The sequence below is a fragment of the Mustela erminea genome, chromosome 4 (assembly GCF_009829155.1).
Source record: "Mustela erminea isolate mMusErm1 chromosome 4, mMusErm1.Pri, whole genome shotgun sequence".
NCBI classification, from domain to species: Eukaryota; Metazoa; Chordata; class Mammalia; order Carnivora; family Mustelidae; genus Mustela; species Mustela erminea.
The window spans coordinates 98,794,926-98,806,869 of record NC_045617.1 but is presented as its reverse complement, the minus strand read 5'-3'; positions in this window follow the sequence as shown (position 1 = coordinate 98,806,869).

The window sequence follows — 11,944 nt, the reverse complement described above, 5'->3', positions numbered from 1 at the left end:
ATATGGTTACATTAGTATATTAGCCATCTCCTATTCATGAATATTTTGGTTGTTTTCTGTATTTTTGCAATCATAAGACATGTTGTAATGAATACCTTGTGTGCTTCCTAGAGAACATAGTAAGTAGTAGAATGTCAGCTGAAATACTCTGATTTCTCATTGAATTCCTAACCTACTTTCAAGGTCTTAGATCATTTTCATTATTTTTTCTATCACTAAATAGTAAAGCAGTATTGAGATGCAGAGTTATCCTCTGAGACTTGAATTGGTTAACAAGCCGACTGGGCTGTTGTTTTCTTTATTGGAGAGGGTGATTCCTGGAAACCTCATGCAAGCAAGCTCTGCTGTTTGTTTTTTACCTTGTGCCGTTTGGCTTGGAACACTTCTGGAGTTGCTCATCTAAAGGAATGACTATTTCTGGGTACAGGTTATTTGGTGGTTTTTAAAACTCGGACACGGGCCTCTGTTTTTGGAGAACTAGGTTCTGTGTACCTTGTTCCCCCATACAAGGGAGCCTTATGTAAGGAACCATTCATTATACCTCTTGAATGGGCCATAGGAGAGAAGCGATTTCACTCCAGCCCACTAGTTATTATTCCAAGGCATGGGTCAGAGTTGAAGTCAGGGAGAAAAACATTAATCTTACTCCTTTTGCATGGCTTAAACTCTGCCCTCCCATGTCTCATCGGTTTTATGGATGATGTATGCTTTTTTGCCGCTATTGTCAACATAATTTTTTTCATTAGTGTCTTGCAATCAATAATTGCTAGATCACCCTAAATACCCCTCACCTTGTTCCCTGGTGTATTTCTCCTTTACTCCTCATTTCTTTATCCAATGCCATGTGCACTTGTTATTTTCCCACCACTTTAGGCAAAGCCTAGAGTAGCCTGTACACCTGGCCTTAGGAGAAGGATGATGGAAAGGAAATATTGTAAAATATCTTTGATTAATACAGAGTAAATTTCAGCTAACAAAACCTTAAAATTACTTGCACTTTGGAGTCCTATTGTTCTGGGTTCAAATTCCAGCTTTATTTGTTCATATCGTAATAAGCAAATATTTGCCATCAAGCTTAAGACCTTGAGCCAGAAACTTCAACTATTTGAGTCTCAGTTTTCTCATCTCTGAAATGGGTAAATAATATGTATCTCACATACAGTAACATGGGTATATGAGCATGGAGTGAGCACTCAACCAGTGGCAGCTAGGGTTACTCAGACTTCCGGGATGAATGCAGGGAAATTAATCAAGCATCTTAATACGATCATTAACAATACTCCTGGAAAGAAACACCTTACTTACGGTTCCCAAAGACTTCTTTCCTGATTTATGACACCAGGGTACGGCATTCTCACAACAGCCTAATGTGGTCATGGCCCTCTGCTGCTTCAAGCTTGTCCGGCCTAAACCTGTTAGCCCGGTTGAGAGATCTCAAACCCTCTGGACTTGCTTCTGTCTTATGTGTCTTGCAATCTGTAGTCCACCTTCCATTCAGATTCAATTATTTTTCTGGAACCCAACGTGCTCTCATCCCCAGGCCGCAGCTTTTTCTGTCTGGTACACACTTTCTTCATCGTAGTGTCTAACTTTTACACATTCCCTCTGGGTCACTGCAGATGTCATTTTCTCTGGGTAACATTCTTTGACTTCTCCGAGGTTGGATACCATATAGTTCTGTGCATTCCCATCATTTTCAGTGCCTCATTAGGAACTGTGCTCCTCCTAGCATTGCCACGGTCAATTCCTTGGTCTGTATCCTTGACTAAACAGTAAGCTCTTTGAGTGCGGGAACGGGGCACCATCTCTTATCGCAGACTGCCACACAGAAGACATCCAATCCATTCTTGAATATATGAATAAAGACTGTTAAAGAGCAAAAATTCAACTGGGTGAATTTGAAGATCTAATTGGCTTTATGAAGCAATTTATGAAACCCTGGGCCGCCCATCTAGCGAGCAGCCTGAAGTTGTACAAAATGGAAGGTTTTTATAGGAAGGAGGGTGGACTGAGGAGTTATTAGCAAAAGAAAAGAAAAGAACTATTGTTTCAGGCAAGGTCACTTTCCCTTAGGGGAAGAGCAAGGGGTCTTATCATGCAAATTACCTCATCTCCCTTTGAGGGAGAGGGAGAGCCCAGTGACAGATGACCTCCCTGATGCTTATCGAAAATTCAGGACTGACTGGTGAAAACATTTCTGAAGGAGGTTGAAACTACAATTAGTTTAGGTATTAAGCCCTGTTTGGGGTCTTAGCCTAAGTGACGCCATTTTGGGCCTGTGGCTTTCTCTTCAGCAATAGATTGGAGCTGAAAAAGGATGTGTACTTTTAGTATAATAATCTGACCAGTTTGTCCAAGTAGAAAATTTACAGTGGGGAATTGTGGGAAGTAAGATCAGGAAATAAATTCATTCCAGATTTCAGAAGCTTTTAAGAGTTAAATTAAGAGTTTGATCTTTATCCTATGAGCACTGAGGAGTTATTTAAAAATTTACCTCCATGAAATTACATGATTATAAGTTTATTTAGGAATATTAATTTGGCAGTAGAGTGCTTTATGGAGAAAATGAGTAAGAGATTGCAATGGAGGATTAGACTTGGAACTTCAACTTTGCACATACAAGCTAAAAAACTGAGAAACTGTTGATAATTGTGACCTTTGAAAAGCTTTGTAAGAGCCAAGTCTTCTTACTTCTATCCATTTTTTTAGTCTTAAGCGTATTTCTGTCCACTGCAATCTAATACAATGGCGTGCGTTTTACTAATGGTCAGTAACAGTCTCTAAGTGAATGAGTGAGGTATATAATAAAGGACAAATGCCCAGGTTTTGGCAAGGAAGATTTGCTAAGACTTGACTGGTTGTAGTGGAAAGGTGTCAAGTAGTTAATACTTAGAATAATTACTATTGCTAGAAATAAATGAACAGAAACAGGATCCAGTTTATGGAAAAGGTGAGCCCAGAAGTCCACACTTTTTGAGTATCTTTTTCCTAGAAGGGAAGGACAAAAAGCAGTTCATTACATAATATCCTTAGCCTGCAAAACAGTTCATAATATCCCCACTGTCCTTCTCACCTCTTTAGTAGCAGGAAGGAAGTTGCCAGAAGGTTGAGTGAGTCACCCACAGTTCTAAAGCCAGGAAGGCATGCCTTAGAGGGGCCTAACATACTCCTGACATGGTTATCCGTGGCTAAGATCATGAAGTCCCCTGACTTGTACTGAAAAGCAAATCCTGATTTGAATAAGAGCTTCCTGACACTCTGCTTACATTAGCTCCTCTTCAGCTTTTCATCTAGGTTGAAGGAGATGAAATTCAGATTACCCGCAGTGTATGTATACAGCAATAGTAGAAAGGAAATAAAAACCATGCTGCTCTTAGTAGAATCCTCTGGGTGGCTATTTTCAGGGAAAGCCCTCTTGGGTAAAGAAGTGAAATGTTGCAAAAATGGTTAAATTACAACTAAAGGGAAGGGTGTAGGTGAAGCCTGGTGATATGTCATCTAAGCTGGGGTTAAGTAAATGGTAATCACCCTCCACGCAGGTTTAACCAATGACATTTTCCCCAAGGCATAAAGATGTTGACTTTCATGCATACTTGGCCAAGGGTCTGTGGATGTTGCTTGCCAGCTGTGAACCATATGCTGCCCACCCAGATAGCCTCTGGATCTCCGTTCCCTCACAAATGCCCCAGCTAGGGTACCCTCATGTCAATGAGACTTGCTGTGGCATACATGGGGTAGGTCATGGTTACACATTCACACACAAATATTGATAGAGTGCCTTGTATGACACCGTGCTAAGTCTATGAGAGGTAGGAAAGAACCATAAATACCAACACAACTAAAGCATTCCCTGAGCCTAAAAGGAATTTACGATCTACTCAGGCAAAGTGCATCCCTCGAGAAGAAAAACAGCAAAAACTTTTAATATAGCATTATAAGAGATGTGGGGATCCCAAGATACTCTGTCCGCACTCGATCATATGTCCAAAAATCAAGAGGTGACCTGAGTTTGTAGGACAGAGATAGAGCTTACTTTTTGTTGGAGGGAAGATCTTATGGAGGAAAGTTGAGCAGGATGCTTTTGCTGTTCTTATTCAAACCTGGCCTGAGGCTAAGCTAAAACATGCCAGATGAGTCAAGGAGAGATAAAACCATTAAACAACAGAGTGCCTGGCTTGCACAACCCAACATCCTCATTGAAGCCTTTTCCTCTGCGTGACCAGTTCTTCTGATACTGCATAGCCTCAACTTAATATTGCAACCTTTACTGTGCTGAGACTTTAAATTCACTGAACTTACTGTTTTAGGACAGGTAGGAGCTTTCAGCTGTCAGTTATGAAGGATTAGTCAAACCCCTGGATAATTAATAAACCAGGAAATGGAAGCCATTTCACCCTAGAATTCAGGATTGTCGAGGCACATCAGGGAGGATCCTGGAGACCAACAGAACATGCTAGACCTGATGGGTGACCCTAACCTACAACTCTGAAATCAGGCCAGAGGTCAAAGCCTGCCTTTTCTGTGCAGAACCTTGGTGGGAAGGAAACCATCTAAGATGGGATACAAAGAGTGTTCTCTGCTCAGTCCCTCCTACAAGGCGGGGAAGACAGTTGGAGGTATAGAACTGTTTAAGGTTGCTCATCTTCTATTCTAATCCAGAAACCCTGAGAAATTAAAAATACCATAAAAGCTTTCTAACATGATGGTTATTATAGAGCCTTGGAGATCAACCAAGGCCTTTCTACTTAAAGCCTAGGGCAGCTGTTTAGCATACTGAGAAAGGGCAAATGGTGAGGTGTCAGACATGGGCAGAATGAAGGAAGTGATTTCAGGTTAAGAGCAAATCCTCAGGACTGGTACCACTTGGCCTCTTATTCACCCGCAAGCTCCTTTTCCCTCAAGCTTCATCTCCTCTGGAAGTCTTCACTCACTTTGAGCCACCTCAGTTCCCTGCCTCACCCTCCATAATTGCATATCACGTGGTAATGCAATGAGTCATTCAACCACATAAATCCCTCTTTAGACAGTGAATTCAGGGAGGGAAGAGACATCTTAATCACTTTCTATTCTCAGTGACTACTACATGTCTAATATGTCATAAGGATTCAATAAAAGTTTATAGACAGGGCGCCTGGGTGGCTCAGTGGGTTAAGCCGCTGCCTTCGGCTCGGGTCATGATCTCAGGGTCCTGGGATCGAGTCCCACATCAGGCTCTCTGCTCAGCAGGAAGCCTGCTTCCTCCTCTCTCTGTCTCTCTGCCTGCCTCTCTGCCTACTTGTGATCTCTGTCTGTCAAATAAATAAATAAAATCTTTCAAAAAAAAAAAAAGACAGAACAAGTCCTTGGGAATAATAAGTTGATAAAGTTGTGGCCCAGGGGTCTGTTTCTCGAACTGGAGTCCTGGGGCTCCAGACAGGTGTTCTGCGGGCCCCCAAGGGAATGTAGGGGAGAGCACTCCCAAGTGTCCCTTCTCCTCCTGTAAGGGTCTTTGATCCAAGTGGTTCTGCTTTTGGGTCTTTTAAATAACAGGAGTTTGTTTGTTTGAAAACAGTTTCAAAACTGCCAGAAAAGTCCTGGAGGTAGAAAAAGGAAGAGCCTTTGGGACTATATGATTCAGTACCAGTGGGTTATTGTTACAGGATAAAGGGGAGGCAGGCCACTCAGTAGTGTTGCAGAACAGGGTTGTAGCCACAAGACTGAGTGTAGGCTAGTAGAGAGAAGACCTATAGAAGGAGAAAAGTGGTCAAAGAGATCTTCTGAATTACTTCTCAAGGACCTCCATTTGGTCATTGGCTATGGACGGCTTCACCCTCATTCCTTCTCTTGCTCTTCCCACTGTCTCACTCTATATTCCAGCTGCTCTTGCCTCAAATACAACATGATATTTCTTGCCTCAAGATCTTTGCACAGGCTGTTCCCTCTGCCTAGAAAAGTTCTTTCCTGCGCTTCTTTTCTGGGCCAGTGCTTCTTTGAGTTTCCATTGAAATGTCCCTTTCTCACATCCTACATCCCTCAGCCTAGACCAGGGTGGATCCTTTGTTCCCTGGATTTCTGATTTAGTGGGCTTATCGCAATTGCAGTAGTCTGTTCAAGGACTGCTCCTATTCCCCCAGATGTATTTGAAGTTCTGAGAGAAGGAAGTTCACCACTATAGTCTCTGCACCTAGCACAAATTCTTTAAAAAATGTGATTGGCAACCTCTAAAATTTCCCTGATGATCCCTACCTGCTAGTATGCACAGCCTGAGACATCCCTTTACCTGGAGTAGCTTGCTTCAAACCCATAGAACTCAGCACTGTTGACTTCCATTATTAGGCCACCAAAGATGGTAATTTCCGTTTTCCTGATTACCTTCTCACTTTACATGCTCTGATGAAGCCAGCTCATGTGTTGGAAAAGCTCAAGAAATCAAATACAACAGCCACAGGAGCTTAGGAGGAGCGCTCCCCCAGTCAGCCTTCGGATGAGATCAAGGCCCTGGCCAACATCTTGATAACAGCCTTGTGAGAGAACCTGAAGCAGAGGCCCCAGCTAAGCATGTCTCAACTCCTGACCCTCAGAAACTAAGAAATAATAAATGTGTAGTGTTAAGCCACTAAGCCTTGGGTGGTAATTTCTTACACAGCAATAGATAACTAATAAGACAAATAAGTGAATAAATCAGTAAGTGAATGAATGAAACTGAAGACCTCACTAAAGGAAGGGGAAGTTAAGACTGGGGTGGGGAGGAAATGGTCCGATGTGCTAAGACAGAGACACTTGGTGATGCTTCCTGTTTGATCATGTTCCTCTCAACTGTAGAATCTGAAGGCGGGGCTTGGGGAAAAACTTGTCCAAAGTTTTCAGAATCAGAAACCCATAATATGAGTGGACATTTTGTATGCCCAGGCACTATCTGATATCATTCATGAGAATTTGTGTTTGTAGATGAAGAGCAAAGACACATCCTCAGTGATATCATTTTGGATGCAATATATATCAAAACATACAGTCTGGCTTGGGAGGCCTTTATTTGAAGTGGCTGTATTTCAAAACTTGATCCAAGCGACCCTCTCTGAGAATCTTTGTCTCATTTGTATTTGACATTGAAAATGAAAACAGCATTAATAAATTGGACTAGGTGAGTGGTCTTTGGTTGGGTCTACAGTGCAGATATAAATAATATAAAATCCTTGATAAAGCTATAAATACTAGCTTTATCAATAGCTCTCATACTTTATAATTTTCCACTGCATTTCTGAATGCTGACTCTTACCTTTTTCCTAGATTGGTTTCCTCACTTCAGAGTGATAAAAGAGTACAAAAAGTAATGATGTACTGTGGGGTGCATTCATGTTCCAATGGCCAGTTTTAATAGAGGCCTACAAAGAAGTTCCTTTCCTACCTTCTTAAATCTCTTATTTTTCCTGCCCAGTTCTATATGGGAAATATAACTGATTATGAAATTTCCCTTGGGTTAAGCTTGTTTCAATAGGAACTACTAATTCCTTTATCATTAAGGCATTGTAACCTGCCCTAACATTTAAAGTTTATTTACTTTCAGATATAGGGCATTTTTTATTCCTATTATTTGTAATCATTTTCTTAATCTTGTCCTAGAAACCAAATCCTATTACAATTTCTCATTATAAAAAACTCATGTTTGCTTTCTGGAAATGCATAAATGCATTTAATGGCACAATGTACCTTTGTACGTATCCAAAAAGAAATGGAGAAATTTGAAGCAATTTGAATGGTAAAATCTTGAAGTTAAAGATGAGTTATGGAGTGCTTATTTGAGTTACAAACTTCTTAAAGTTTAAAATACATTACTGGGGCCCCTGGGTGACTCAGTCAGTTAAATGTCTGACTCTTGATTTAGGCTCAGGTCATAATCTGTGGGTTGTGAGATCGAGCCCCACATCAGCCTCTGTGCTGAGCAGGGAGTCTGCTTGAGATTCTCTCTTATCCTCTTCTACTGCCCCTATGCCTGCACATTCTCTCTCTCTCAAAAATAAATAAATCTTTAAAAATTAAAATAAAATCATTATTTGCAGAGGGATGCATTGCACTATTCCTTAAAATGTCCAGCTCTTAAACAAGCTGCAAGAGCAAGAATCTATTTTTTTAAGCTTTTGAAATTCCAGTATAATTAACATACAGTGTTAGATTAGTTTCAAGTATACAATGTAGGCAATCAACAATTCTATATGTTACTCAGTGCTCACCATGGTAAGTGCACTCTTAATCCCCTTCACCTATTTCACTCTTCCCTCCACTCACCTCCCGTCTGGCAGCCATTGGCTTGTTTTCTATAGTTATGAATTTTTTTTTATTTGTGTCTTTTTTCCTTTGTTAATTTGTTTTGTTTCTTAAATTCCATGTATGAGTGAAATCATATGGTATTTGTCTTCCTCTGACTGATCTCAGTTAGCATTATATCCTCTAAATCCATCTCAGTGGATGCAAATGGCCAGATTTCACTCTGTTTTATGGCTAATATTCCAAGACCAATAATTTTTAATTTTTATAAACATATAATATATTTTTATCCCCAGGGGTACAGGTCTGTGAATCGCCAGGTTTACACACTTCACAGCACTCACCAAAGCACATACCCTCCCCAATGTCCATAATCCCACCCCCCTTCTCCCAAACCCCCTCCCCCCAGCAACCCTCAGTTTGTTTTGTGAGATTAAGAGTCACTTATGGTTTGTCTACCTCCCAATCCCACCTTGTTTCATTTATTCTTCTACTACCACCTTAAGCCCCCATGTTGCATCACCACTTCCTCATATCAGGGAGATCATATGATAGTTGTCTTTCTCCGCTTGACTTATTTCCCTAAGCATGATACACTCTAGTTCCATCCACGTTGTCACAAATGGCAAGATTTTATTCAAGACCAAGAGTCTTGAAGCTGCAGGGTACTAGGGGCCACCACCAAGAGGTAACGGATCAAAAATGAAGACACAGTAGCTGTGAAATTGTAACAGGAGTGTTCTGGGGCTGGAGAGGCACACAACTTATGCTCAAGTGGGCTGGGAAAACAGCCTGTGAGTTTCTCACAAGCTCTCACCCAGAGTTACCTTGGTCTGCTCCAACAATTCAAACAGTGCTTGAAGGAGAAGGCTTAGTCTCACCAGTGTCCTTACCCTCTCCTGTGCTTCCACAAGATAGGATTGTGGGGAGGGATGTATAAACTGAATTATCATGAGACTAGAGTAGAGAGGTTTGGAATCCAAGAAATATCCCTGGATGCTTTGATCTTCCTGACCTTTGCATACAGCTAAGTCAACTGTGGGTGTGTTTCAACAACTGGCCTCTTGGCTAGGATTTGGGAGTGATTCCCGGCTACCTTGGTTCTCCAGACTTTTGTTAGTGTTAAACCGCTCCAGTCTGTCTTCTATCTAGATCCTGGTCTAGGTCATTAGCCCATGCTTTCTGCTATAGGGTCATTTCCCCTTGTCACAGAGGGCCATTCTCTGTGACTTTCTTAACTCAGCTACTTTCTTCCCTCTCACTCCATCAAGGAAATTCAGGAACCCCTCCATACCATATGGACACCCAGTCACTGTGCCAAGTTTACTTAGGAGTAGCTATCTCCTAGGTTTGCTGAAGGACAGGTTGCAAGGCAAGCTCATCCCAGAGTCCAAGTCGTAAATTAAACAGAACAAAACAAACAAAATGCCCCTGTCCTGGGCATTACTCCTTACAACTCCCCAGACTTCCCCTAAAATAGAGAGGGAACGTCCAATTGACTTCCTGCCTCAAGTGACTCTAGTTCCTCTCCCCACTATTAATTCAGGCAAGAAGAACTTTTATTTCACTTTTCAGAATACCTGAAATCCCCTTCTGTCATATCGTTTTCCTTGCCAACTCCAGCCTCAAGATCCCCTTCTGTCGTATCCTCCACCTTGCCAGCTCTAACCTCAAGGTTGAGATGTAATGACTGATTAGATAGCATATGAGAAAGATCCACTTACCCATAAAGGAACTAATTCAGGAGGCATTTTGAAATATTACACCTCTTCTGTAAGTCAGCAGGAAATATATCATCTGATTTGGAATGAAAAGTGTAACTTGATTCTTTAAATATACTTAGAAATTCATTGGATGCCACATATGTGTCAGCCTTTAAAAATGATGAGCTTTCTGCCACTCATTGCATGATTCTATTTATATGACATTCAGGAAAAGGCAAAACTATAGGGACAGCAAACAGATCAGTACTGCTTAGGGTTAGGGCTGGGGAGAGGGGTTGATGAAAAAGAGGCACAAAGGAACTTTCTGGGGTGATGTATCTCGATTGTGGTCGTGGTTACTTGATTGCATATGTTTGTTAAAATTTGTAGAAATGTACACCAAAGGGGGTGGATTCTATTGTATATAAATGACACCTAAATCAACCTGACTTTTACCAAAAAGTGATGAGCTTTCCTATTGCCCAGATTAAAGCTGACACGTACTGAGCACTTAGTAAAGAATGCTCTGTTCCACCGCGCAGATTGTATTAGCTCATTGAGTCTTCATAGTAACTCTATTCGGAAGGTACTGTTTTATTATGATCATCTCTATCTTACTGAGAAGGGAAGTGAGCCCTCAAAAAGTTGAGTAACTTGCACGAAGACCACACAGTGAGTACAGCTGGAATTCAAACCCCAGATCTGTTTGGTGCCAAAGAGTGTGGGTTTCGCCACTGTGTTCTATGGCCTCTCAAGATAAACAAGTGTAGGCTGATAAATATTTAAGAAGTAAACTGGTCACACCTATGTTTGCCTGTACCTGACCCTTCCAAGAGTCTTCTTCCTTTCATCACATTTACTCTCAGATCAGAAAGGCAGGGGTACACCCCCACCCCAAACAGGCACACATCCCAGGAACAGATTTCCCCCTTTGCCCCATTGCCTCAGAATGAGAGACCCATTCCTGTCAGTAGCCTTCAGTGAACTGAGAATGACTCAGATCTGGGTGACTGTTTTTTAGGAGGATCCCCCAGAAAGTTCTAGGGGTTGTGTGGCCGTCCTGACCGAGCCCCCACCTATGCTCTCCACTAGGGGCCTCGCAGTTCCAACCGACTTGCCACCACCACCTGGTACGACAAAGATGGCAGACTTGTCTCCTGCTGACCGAGTTCCCTCTCAAGGTCATATTTTTGTGACCTGGGTCTCCAGCTCATGCTCCCTTAACAGCAAATGAATGAAGCACTGTGTGCATTAGTGGCTGGTGCTCGCCCACCCCAGAAATCAGGGTGACCAAGAGTCTTCCCCACTGCTTTTTTCTACAACAGATGGCTTTTCCTAAAAAATTCTGGAGGTCAGTGTAGAATAGTGGTAAGATAGAGCAAACTTGTGGGGATTCAGTGTTGGTTCTTACCCAGGAAAAGGAGTGCCGAGCCCCATACTGGTCTTCCGGCTCTCCCCACGTGGTACGTTTGCTGCAAAGCCCACTTCCCATTAGCAAGGCAGTCAGGGAGTGCACTCTATTATGACAGAGGCTCTGGGCATGTGCCGAACCCACTGCAGTAGAAATCTAATTGGTCACGTAGCAGTTTGCTCAACCAGGGACCTTGGATCCGAAGTAAACAGTGCAAACACACTGAAAGGGCAGCGATGCACCCCAGCCAATACCACTTTGTGTTTTCACCTTATCTGCTTTACTTAGGGAGCAATTTGGTCCTCCAAGTGGGTGAGTCACTGATGCCCACGGGGCTGGAGGAAAGTGCTTTAGAATCAAGACAAGACCACCCAGGCCACAGCTTAACTCATCAGTCATCAGCCTTTATTGGGCCCCTGGGCCAAAGCACAGGGCTGTTCTACCATCTCACCAAAGCACTTGCCCCCTAGTCTCACTATTAAGGGGAACTGTTGGTATATTTGGTTAATTTATGATGAAGACAGGAAAGGCTGGGACAGGTTGGGTACATTTTGGTGGGATGGTGAGGAGGGGAGAAATGCAGGCGTCA